The sequence below is a fragment of the Anser cygnoides genome, chromosome 2, assembly GCF_040182565.1.
Source record: "Anser cygnoides isolate HZ-2024a breed goose chromosome 2, Taihu_goose_T2T_genome, whole genome shotgun sequence".
Lineage (NCBI taxonomy): Eukaryota > Metazoa > Chordata > Aves > Anseriformes > Anatidae > Anser > Anser cygnoides.
This window is the reverse complement of record NC_089874.1, coordinates 82,550,120-82,562,621: the sequence shown is the minus strand read 5'-3', so window position 1 is coordinate 82,562,621 and position 12,502 is coordinate 82,550,120.

Here is a 12,502-nt window from a genome sequence, read left to right as displayed (position 1 = left end):
CCACCTGACTTGCTGTAAATGCCCCTCACTCACCCCTGCTGCATTAATGGCCTTAAACTGAAAGAGGGTAGATTCAGATTAGATATAAGGAAGAAATTTTTAACTCAGAATTTTACCTACTAATTCTTTGCTGTTCAGCCTGGCCTTGATCATTTCTGGGGATGGGGCATCCACAACTTCTCGGGGCAACCTGCTCTGTGAGGCCCTGGCACAGGCTGCCCGGAGAAGCTGTGGGTGCCCCATCCCTGGAGGTGCTCAAGGCCAGGCTGGGTGGGGCTTTGGGCCATCGTGTTTTGTCAGAGGAGGTGGCACAGGACAGAGCTGGGAGGGAAACTGCCCCCGGCGGCTTAACCCTGGCCAGCTAGTTAAAGCACTTGTGATTTTTACACTTGTTGATGCTATTTCAGTGCTCCGTCTGTAACATCTGGTTGCCTTAGATACACGAGGTAACTACGGCAACTAGATATTACAGGGAGAGGGATGAGAAACGCAACAACACTGCTGAATTTGTCAGGCTCTAAAACAGCTTTTCTGTGAAGCAGGGGCAGGTGCAGAAGGCACGCCAGTGCTGCGGGGCAGCGAGTGGCAAAGGTGTAGTTGTGGCCTCAGGATCTCCAGCACTGGGCTGCGTAAACCTCTGGAGGCATCAGCCCTTGACTCCTGTTTGCAGCCAGACTGCTGGCCAAAGTGAGTTAGCAATGCTGGCAGAGCTCAAAGGGAGGTGCCCAGCATTCATATTGGAGCTATTTCCATGGCAAGAACATCAGTCCCCATCATTCCCCCCAGAAAAGGAAGGAGCTGGGAGCTGCAAATTTTCCTCCCCTGTTTTCTGTCTAAGGGGAGGAAGAGGAGAAGGGAAAGGGTTGTGCTAAATGGAGTCACCGTGAACTTGAACATGCTCACGTCCCAAATACCACTGCTTTAATGATGCCTTGGTGACAACGTAATGCCACAAAACCGATCACAAAATCACGCACAGTTGTCATTTACTGATTATTTTGGTGCTTTTTGGAACAATTAGTTATATGCTAGGAGGCGAGCAGCTCTCAGGGTGCGCCTTGTGTGCTGTCGCCCCTGCAGATGCGGTTGTTAAAGTGCACTGAAACACCCCCGTGGCCTCTCTGCTCTAGACAGTAGGGAGGAGTGGGTGTTCGCAGATTTCAGAGCGAACCACCCAAGATTTCCAGAAAGACGTGTTTATGCCCAAAATGTCTGACTTTTTTTTTCTCTGTCTTGAAGGAAAAGCTTTTTTAATAAATCCATGTGAAAATTTGGATCCACATGCTGCATGAATATCCTTCACCAGGGTTATTCCTACGCAAAAATTTTCCCTGCGTGGTTAGGACAAAACATTTTTTACTTGACTCGATGTTATAGTCATTGGGAAGCAGAAGAAAGCTAGCGCCGTGGCTCCATCTGATGCATTTCACTAAAAGTACCTGTCAGATTAGGGTGTTAAAATAGCTAACCGGCACCAGTTCTGCAAATGAAGTCATCACTCATTAATCCTGGCGACACTGCCTTCAGAGCCACGAAGGGCACAGCCTTATTATGTTGCTTACATAGGAAATCCGAGTGTCTAAAACAGACTGCCCCCCACTTTTCACCTCAGCATGCTCCCCGAGTGAAGCTTGAACAGACTCCTGTTTCCCTCATTGCACAGGCTAGCTGGTAACTAACATAGAGCCATACTTTTCCTGGTAAAGTGCCCTCCTGGAATTCTTCGCTATTATCTTCAGAGATGTGAACTAGTTAGATGAGCAGAAATGAAATTCGGTGTCAGTAAATGTAAAGCAATACAGGCTGGAGGTGTAATGAGAGCATTTCAAGCACCTTAAGGGCTCTAAATTAACTGTCTCGATTTCATAAAGTGACCCGGGTGGCATTACAGAACTCAGTGAAAATCATTGCTCAATGTGCAATCAAAAATGTTGACAAGATATAAGGAAGTTTAAAGAATGGGCTGCAAGTTAGAAAAAGGAAAGGATTTTAAGACCATTTCAAATAACCAAGCACAGGGCAGGCCCAGGAATAACACCGTACATTCACTGGTCAACAGATTTCACAAAAGGTATCATCACAAGGGTCTGGAGGAATTTTGTAAGACAAAGCAAGTACAAAACCTTCCCAATCAAAGCGAGGTTTGAAGGAGTCAGACTGTATTCCCTAGAAAGCAGAAAACTAGGAGGGGACCTTAATACAAGCCTGGGCAATGAGAAATGATGTGAAGAAGAGATCAGGGGCTTCTCTTTTTCCTACTTTGCAAAATGAGGGAATATTCATCAAATTGAAAGATGGGAAGTGCACACATTAAAAAAAAAGGAGATACTTTTTCACAGTATAAATCCCTGGAGATGGCTGTGAAGGCAGCCTAGGAGGTTACTGCCCAGACACCCTTCCCTATTTGGTACCTGCAGGTGCTGGCTCCTTGGTCACCCCACATCACCGTCTGACACATTAGCTTAAAACCAGGGTGAAAATGTCCACGTAGCAAGGTGTATGAGGTCTGGCAGCTAGCAGCTGAAGTACACGATCCACTCTGCTTCATTACGGGGTTGAAAGCCACCAGCAGAGGTGTAGTAACAACTACATGGTGATAAAGAGCTGCAGCTGCTGGCTTAATGAATGTAGGTCAGAGCTGCAAAACCTTAATCTACAGAGGAAGTATGAATGTCACAAGCATAATGAGATTCATGCAGGACTGCAAGTTGTGGGGGTAGCCTGCACTCCCAGAGCTCACCAAAATTAACTGACGGCAAATGTATCTATTCTTGTGTAGATGCACACAAACTAAGCAGCAAGACCTTCTGAAAACATGGTGACCTTGTCAGGTGCTGGTGAAAGATTACAAACTTTTCCCACTCAGCTGGCAGCATAGGGCTGGGACCTTTCAACAGACTGCAGCATCACGAGGCCTTGACAAGAGCATTTTTCCTGATATGTGCCAAAACTCCTATGTGATCCAGTCACGTAACCAGTGCTGCTTGGTGAAGAATATCTAGTGAGTTCAATGGGAACATCCTATCTGGGCGGCTTGCAGCATGTGGGAGCCTTGAGCTGCATGCAGTGTCTTTGGTACTGTGTCAGCCTTAATATGGGATAAGCTGCTCTAATCGGACATCCATTCAGGGAGGGAAAAGAGAGCCTTCAAGACTTGCTCTTTGCAGACACATGTCTTTCTCACTATTAATCTGAAAAGTGACATCGATTATTTTGTCTGTGTTGGAGCCATGATTACTTCATTTCTATATACTGAGGTCTACAGCAAAAATGTTTTGTGAAAAGAACCATAAATTTCACAGGTGACTTGAAAACTAACACCTGGGGACAGGGGACAGAAGAAGACCCAAGTCTAAAACTCAGCAAACAATTGACATGGTTGTATTCTACTGGGATGAGGGCTTATGAGCTCTCTCTCAAGGAACAGGCTGGAGTAAGGCTGTACCTTGGAGAGCTGTTTTGTCTCTTCATAGAGCCATGCACAGTGGTTTGAACACTGTACCCACCTTTGGTCATTCCCTGATATTCACGACATTAAACCCTGCTTTGCTCTACAGAAGTGAAAGTAGCCTGGGCTTTGTGTGATGGGACCTGGTTTTTTATAGAAGTGGGTTATCAAAACTGGTTTCAACACAAAGAAGTCAACTGATTTATTTTTGTTTAACCTACCAGGCAACAGAAACGGAACTGAAAATGCTCCTGATCCTCTCCTGTTATACAAGGAAGTGTGGTGGTCTGTGGTGATGAACAAAACAGCCCGGGTGTCAGAGCAGGAGCGTGGTGGTAGCTCAGATGGTTCCCATGCGGACGTGCCCCATTCTAGGAGCCCGTAAATGCTCCAAGGTGTGGCTGGTTCGGTTAGTGATTTAGGTGATCTGGTCATTTAAAGTGGGTTGCTGTATGTAAAAGCAGAAGAGGAAGGGATAATCTGCTCCAAACCCAAGTGCTGTGTAACCAAGTCACATCTCCGTGAGTGCTGCCCAGCACGCTCCCTCCTCTCGGAGGACACGCCTGGAGACCCACCTCTGGGCACAGCCACACGGCTGAGAGGATGTGCTGCTATTGCTCCCTCCAGAGAGATTCCTCCTATTTTGGCATACAAACTTTGGAAATGCTGGTCTTTCTCTAGGAGCACCGATCCTGAGGGCCATACCAGACAGGGGCCTGAACAACCGACAAAGCCTATGACTGATTCACTGAGCCCCATCCAGCCTGGCCTTGAACACCTCCAGGGATGGGGCATCCACAGCTTCTCTGGGCAGCCTGTGCCAGGGCCTCACCACCCTCACAGTGATGAATTTCTTCCTTATATCTAATCTAAACCTACGCTCTTTTACTTTAAAACTGCCATGCCTTGTCCTATCATCTCCTCATCCACATTCAACTACCTCATCTCCTGCTCTGCTTCCCCTGGGTACCTGATATCTTGCTCTCTGCCTTACCATTCCTCCTTCTGTCCTTCCGGACTTCCCCACAGCCCCCCATATTTGTGGCTCCCCGGCTTCCTGTGAGACACCAAACATCTCGTCCATCCTTCCCCAGCCTCCCTGGGCTCTGTCACTTGTCTGCTGCACTCATCTTGCCTGGCTCCATCCGTACCACTACCTCTGGTCTGCCTGCCAAGCCTCAGGCATTTCTCACCCCCAGGCACAGAAGGACCTCATCCCCTGCACATGGGCCTAGGGGGTGGCTTGAGTTCCTGTCACCCCAGGGTGTCAAGAAGATACTGTGAGAAAAGCCAGGATATATTGCTGATGCCTTCCTCTTTACACTGATATGCATGTAAAGCTGGGGAAAACAGGGAAGAAATTCTTTTAGAATTTCTTTCTTTAGCATTTAGTACTATGTATTTGTTACAAATTATTAATATCAGAACAGCATCACATTACACACTCTTTAACCTACAATATGTAAAGCCGTTGTGTTGTTAAAAGCTATCATAGGCAAAACCAAGTCCTGTTTGCGTTGTTTACAGTGATGTTTCAATCTGAACACGTATTCTACCAGTTTCTGACACTGTGTGGAAGCTACTAGTGCAATGGAAGTCTATAAGACTTCCAATATTTCCTTAAAAAATACATTTTACAGCAGCTGTATTACATTTACATGCGTTCTTTGTGTGTGTCCCAAGAAGCAATCTTTGTTCACAAACCAAAAATCTTACACTGATGCTTTTTTTAGGCTTTAAATTGTATATACACTTACAGAGAAACTAAGTTTTATGGACATGTTGTATTTTAGAGAAATGTCGATGGGAAAAATACAAGTATATTCCACCTCTAATACTATAAATGTCATGATTCAGACTCTGCAGAAGTTATAGGAGGTATTTCATAAATTGAATTGATTTCCTTGTGTTGAGTGAGAATGCAATTCTTACCCTGCGCTTTGGAGAAGTATGTAAATGTAAGACTCAATAAGCAAAAACTATTTCCGTATTGTAATTTTCAATACATTAAACTTCAGGGATCCTTTTTCTCCCTTAAGGATTTTTTTTTTTCCAGAGTACTCTCAAAGGCAGTTCAGAAATGAGAAGACTTCTAGGAAAGGATTGCAAAAGGAGGCAACTCTCGCCGCAGCGCAAGAGTCAGAAAAGAAAGCTTTAATACTAGCACAAAACGGTCTTTGACTTCAAAGGCTTAATTTCTGGCAGGCACAAGATGGATAAAACCAATCATTTCCTCTTCAGATTTTGTTTTCTACTAATTGAATGTCTGTTCTTGTAAAGCGTGCTAGTGAATGGCACATAGTGCTGGCTACAGCCCAGCTCTCTGAGGTCCTGAGTTTATCCATTTGATAAAATACATAATTAAGCTCATTGTGTGCGCACAACCCAAGGTCCCACTGACTTTGACAGCTGATAAGATCGCACTTGGAGACAGTCAGCATCTGTTCGTAAGTTATTATTCCTCCCACTCCAATTTCAGTTGCGTTATTTGTTGCGGCTGTTTATCCGCATTGACTAAGGATTTCACAGCAGCTCCAAGGATTTGAGATACATTTTCCATTTTATGTCTGTATTCTTTACATTTCCTTGAATCATCCCAGTTACCCTATTTCTACAGCAGGGCTGTTGTGGTGAGCAGGCTGGACCTTGCTTTGCTCTCCCTGCAGCGGGGCCTCGGTCTTCATCTGCTCGCTCGTTGAGGCGATAGGAAACGAGGCAAGGAGAAATCACGCTTAACGAGGAGTCTTTGGCGAAAGGGGTTTGTAACTAAAAATACAACCCGCTCCTCCCCCCGGCTTCTACAGTTTGTAAAAGCAGCGGAGACAGTATTTGTGCAGGCGCTTCCCCACGGCTCCATCTGGTGGCCTTGGTCCCAGCCGAGGGAGAAGGGATCGGCGGGCAGCGGGCGCACGCCTTCGCTTAACGAAGCCTGCAGAGCACGGGGCAGAAAGGTGCTGGTGGACCTGTACCTACCCCGCGCATACGGGCTGCGATAAACCTGGCAGCCGAACAGTGCGCTACTACATGCTATGCTGAAATCAGAGGAGACGGGGGATTTGTTTTCTCTTGCTTTGCCTTTTGCCTCTTGGCACCGTTCTTCTGCCCTCCGAATCAGCGAAACCCTTTTGTGTGGATGGAGGCTGGGGGAACAGACAGGTGCAGAGCTAGCACGGAAATCTCTCCCGACAGGGTAGGAGCAGTCAAAGGCAGGCTGGACAGGCATTTCTGGTGGCTGCAGGAGCTCCAGATTTGGGTCGTTTTCATAGGGCTGAGTGATTCCCAGTTGGTCTGAGGGTGGTTGTAAAAGGCTGTGGTTCAGTGAGCTGACTTAAGGTCCGTGAGCCTGAAGGATCATTCTGGGCACCTTCACAAACTACAAGGAGAGCCAAAGCAATAGGTGTCACCACAGTAGTTGAGGAGGGATTGCTTGGTTGATCCCAGCCTTGCGGAGCCAGCTAAATACTAGTCATACTCTAATACCCCATGTGTACACATATATGTGGCTGTTAAATGTTATATGTATATACACCCAATGGCGAAAAGTAATCCGCTTATTTTGATACAGCACTGTCAGGTTAAAAGCATTTTCTTTGATCTAGCACACAGTCAGGAATCCGTAAGCAATCATACGTGATGCTGGCACTGCTCAGGATAGCTGACATCCACAGAGACTTCTTTTCGTGCACGCTGCCTGCAGGGAATACATACCACACTGGGATTTCTCTGTTTCCATTTTGATCACATTGCTCAAACATGAGAATGAGTCATCCACCATACTGAAAACCACGACCTTTGTATTTACACCAAAAAAGGGATGATAAGCTTAGGAGAGGGAAAGAATACTAGGGGAAAAAAAAATAATCCAAGCACGTCTTTGCTGTTTGAAACATATTCAGCTGCTCTCATCAGGATGTACGTTAAAGAAGTTGTGATTGGGTTTGTTTTCTCTATCTGCATGAACTGTGAGGGACTCATGTCAGCAGCACCGCAGTCCCTGCAGCAGGTGTATCCTGATCTCAGTAAAGCAAAGCAAAGCTTTGTGTGTCCGTCCAGCAAAGGAACCACAGGATAGTTTTATTTAGAAACAGGCTCCATCTTTAACTTAGGGCAATCGTGCTCTTCAGCCACCTCCAGCAGAAAAATGGCGCTGGGAGGGAACAAAATAGTGGCATGGAAGAGTGCTTACTATCAAAGTAAAATCTCAGCGAAACATGGAGATCCAAAATCAATTGAACGTCAACGCTTTTAGAAATATTTACTAGGAAAGAATTCTTGAGTATGTTTTTCTCATATTAAGTCTCCTCCTAAAGAAGAATAAAAATACTTGTCTGATTTCTAGTAGTTTTTATCAAAGAAGCATCAGCTGCAAAATTTACTATAGAGTAGATAAAAGTATAATGCAGTAGATCCAAATGGGACCTGATAAAGAACCTGACTCTGAAAAGAAAAGCCTTAAAGCGCATCAACATTTACATATGGCAGGCTAGCCTGACTGACAAACCTGCGCATTGAAGTGGATTTATTTTTATGTCTCTCTCTATACTGTGCTTGCAGCATCCTTTCAGACAAAGGAGACAACCCCCTTTCAATGATGATTTGTGTAAATGAAGATGATGAACTGGACAAGCTTCTAACGAGCCCGTGAAGCGCTGCCCATTCAGCAGACACGGCGGACCCACGGGGTGAGGATGAAAAGAGCAGGGGTTGCAGGAAGCATTTATGAGAAGCCTGCTGAGAAGATCATTAGAGCCACTTGCATCTATCCCATTCTGCAGCACACTCAAAGGGTGGCCTCAGAAGGAAGTTTGGCTGTGCACCAGTGGGCAGCTGCATTTTTAAGTGGACACCCATGTTAAAGAAACACTTTCCATGTTACAGCATGAGCTCTGCCATCTGTTGCCTAGCTCATTTATCACCAACTAAGCTTGCAAAAAAAAACCCGAGGAACTGAAATGATGCAAAAAGCAAATGTCCTTGGGGAAACAGCATTTCGTATTTCCCACAGGGAGCAAGAACTTCTGTACTTTAGAAGTGCCTGCAACACTAAAAGAGAGAGAATAAATGTTAGAACGGATCAAAACCATAGAAAGTAAAGAAAGCAAGCTGCTTCATAAAGGCTAAGTAATTGAGATTTTTAATGTCAAGCCTGCATGCTGAAAAACACCTCCTAAATCCTCATTTAAGGAGCTTCAAATAATTGAGGCTTTATTTAAATAGCCTGCCATTAAAATCCAGTGAAGATCAATAGGAAAAGCCTATTAGGGCCGTGGATCCTGCATCTGAAATGGTCGGTCCCACTTTGTGATTTGTCTCCCCCATGGCTGCCTACGGCAAATTTCACTTCATTTTTTGCACGCCGATTTTTTATTTTTTTTTCAGAGAGACACAGACAGGGCTGGTTTCCTCTGATGGAAACCCTGGACCACCGGCCAGCTGCTCAGCCATCACTCCTTCCCCTGGGGGAGAGAGGGCAGCGGGGTCCCAGCGGGCTGCAGAGCACGGGGGTGGCGAAGCCTCCGGGATGCTGCCGCCTGCCTCGCCGCTGCCGGAGGAGCAGGGTCCCCGCCGGCAGCAACAAGTCGCTGCCGTGCCTCCTGCAGGGCTGTGAGAAGAGGGAACACGCTCTTTTGGACTCTTTGCACCAGCCCCAGACCTTGCCTCTCGCCCTCCCCACCCTACGGTGGGAAATGTGAAGGCCCATCCCCAGGCACAGGACAAAGCTTTCGGTCCTGTAACTGGATGCAGGCACAGCAGTGGGGAGCTAGCTGAAACACCATTTCTTTTTCCGTCATTTTCGAAGCTGACTAAGGAAATAGCTGTGTTAGAGTGAAAGCAACAGCCTGCAAGCTTTTGAGGAAAGGCAGGAAGTGTAGAAGGTGTGGAGGGATTGTGCTCTATGTAAAAGAGCAATGTGAGAACACGGGCATGAGGACAGGTCTGTTGAGCGCCTTTGGGTCAAAATCAGAGGTGTCACCCCCAAGGGAAAGCTCTCGGTGGATTTCTGCTGTGGACCAACTTATCAAGAAAAAGAAATGGGTGAAGCCTTCTTCAGACCGCTCCGAGACTGACTGCGGCAGCCTTGGCTGCAGTGATGATAAGGGCACAGAGGTTAACATCCTCAGGGGAGTGACGAAGGTAAGTAGCAGAATCAAGGCCCAGATCTTCAGAAGCGCAGATTTCAGCTTGCTGAGGGTGCTCTTAGGAAGGATCCCAGGAGGGCCTAGGGGCCAAAGGAGTTCAGGAGTGTTGGGAGACTTCTGGACACAGCATTCTCCAAGTACAAGAGCAGTTCATTCACATAAAGTGGAAAAGGAACCAGCACAGAAACCAGTCTGGTTAAATAGTGAGCTACTGAGAGAACGGAACTGAAACAAAACAAAACAAAACAAAACAAAACAAAACAAAACAAAATCAACCAAACAACCAAAGAGAAAAACATCTGGAACGCAAACTTCCACGGGATGTCAAGAGCAGCAAGAAAGTACTAACATAGTTAGCTACAAATAGAGAAAAACCTGACGGTTTTCCTTCATGCCTTCTTTGCCTTGATCTTCATGAGTAAGGTCAGCCTCCCACGTCTCTATGGAAGCAATGATGAAGCAAATGGTGAACTCCTGACAGTGGAAGAGGGCTGAGTTAGCTGAGGTAGGTATTGGCTTTTCCTGGCTTTCTTCTTGTCCTTCATGCCTGGAAACAGCTTCTAAGAGAACCTGTTCCATAATTTTTCCAGAGACTCATGTGAGGCTGACTCATACGTACTTTCCCAAATCTACTTTTTTTTGCACTTTTTGTAGATGGGTGTAATATTTGCCCTTTTCCAGTCATCTGGGACTTCCCCTGAATGCCATGACCTATTAAAAATGTTAAAAGTGTGACTTTGTAGGGATGTTGGCCTCCTAGCAGCCTCAGACACATGCTGCCAAGTCCCATTGACTCGTGTAGTATGTCCAGCTTGTACAGGTCAACCCTGGCACTCCTGAGCTCCTTTGCTCACCTTGGCAGACTTACTTGGGAACCTTACAAACACTTTCCTGGAACTTGAAATTGGGTGCAACTTTGTGTATGATCAGCTGCATATAATGTACAGAAATCTGAGACTGTCAGCAGAGACATACGATGCCACAGACCTGTCAACTTCGAAGCTAGCAAAAGCTAGTGCAACACCCGGACACCAATCAAGTGGTCAAGCAGGCTAAAGAATGTGGTCATCTTCAGCCAAAATAAAGGAACCAAAAGTCAGCTATCCAAAAGAAGAAGAAAAATGCAGTTATAAAACACATCCAATCAGACACTCTGGGGTACTCAGCCACCGCAACAGGGTCCCTTAATGTTCCTAAGGGCCCTGGAGGATACACACAAAAACTGCCCACTGCCCATCGCCGATTATTAAATTGCTGGGTAGAATGGGTTTGTAGACATAACAAAGGTTGAAAACATTTATTCAGCTTAAGTAAATCTTCCCATATGTGATGAAATTGGAAAGGACATAAGGTATGACAAAAAAAATAAAAGAACAGGAAAAAAGGAAAAAGAGAGAGGAATTTCTCCTGCGCTATCTCCTCGGGTAAGGACACTGTGTGTGATCAGCCACGCCATTTACACAGCAGCAGTTCCTCCTCTTGGCTTGAGGGGGAATTGCTGCTTTTTGATTTGTCCCTCACAATTTTGCTAACGTGGACTCAGCAATCGTACGTAAAGCAGTCTCTTTTAATATGCAATTGGGTTAGACAAACTGGAATTACACGGAGCTGATGTGTGTTCTCCGCTTCCGCCTTCCCACTCAGCAAGATGACTGACACCGCGGCGCAGCGGCAGAGTGAACTCGTATGGCAGAGCTCTGGGAGAAATAATCTATTGTACAGAAACAATTCACTCTTCGCTCTAGCAATGAGGACAGCACCACGGAAGAGAGGAGAAACACGCTGACGATAATCTTTTAGCCTGAAGCGGTGCTCAGTCCCATCGGCACCTGGCATCCTAAGGCCCCTGCTTCGGCAGCCTTGTGGGTGCTGTCACCGCGAGCGTCACGAGATTATCAGCTTGGGTTTTGCCGGAGATGCTGAGCCAAAGGGAAAGTGAATCGCTGGCATCTAGCACCTCGGGGTGGCAGTGAATCCTCACAGACCAGACCGTGCCAGGCAGAGCTCCCAGGTGCCCACATCTGCGAGCGGGAGCGCTGCGAGGCGCTGCCCTGGGCAGGCTGTGGGGAGGTGGCCCCACACCTGCCTTTGGGGTCCGTGTGGAGGTATCCCCGAGGGACTGCGACAGGCAACAGCCATTGGGAAGGAGGCTTGGAGAACGAACGGGCTTGTAAAGCACAGAGTGGTTCAGCCTTCCTCGCAAAAACCTCAGGAAACTTGGCCGAATACATTTCAATTTTCCAGTGGCTATAATTAAGCGTCTATTAATAATATATATTACATGCTCCAGAAATAACTTCTCCACACAGAGAATTTGCAGCCATTTTACCACGTCCACTGGCATGTGCTGACAGCAAGGAATTCTCCAAATGTTGTAGATGGCTTTTAAGGAGGGTTTGGGGGGGAGACTGCTGCCTAATTTGAGCGGATGTCTCTGAAAAAACTATAGCCCTATTACAACACCCGAGCAGCACAGAGCCATCCTTCAGCAGGGTTCTCTCTTATAAAAGACACAGGGCTGTAGTTGCTCAGGTATCATTGCTACGATAAGAGGAGGGGAACCTCAATGGACAGGTAGAAATTATGATGTTTTAGGGATGCTGCTCCCAGGTATGCTGTAGCCCTGCCAAATGATTTCCAATCTCTGCGTGAATGCGCAGTAAAGCACGCAGATGAGCAGCAGCTATTGTGCATATTGATCTTTAATCCCATACTGGTTTTCATGGGGATAAGAAGGGCTGCTCCAGCACCTTTGAGCAAAAGACTGCTCCTCGTTTTCCCATGGATAATACACAGAGGTATTGCTGCCTTTCCAGGCCTCAAGTGGCTGCTTTTCCAAAGCACCTAGCATATCTGCCATAGATAATGCATGTTGTGGGCTCCTCAGACTGAAAGACTTTCAAAAATGCATGCT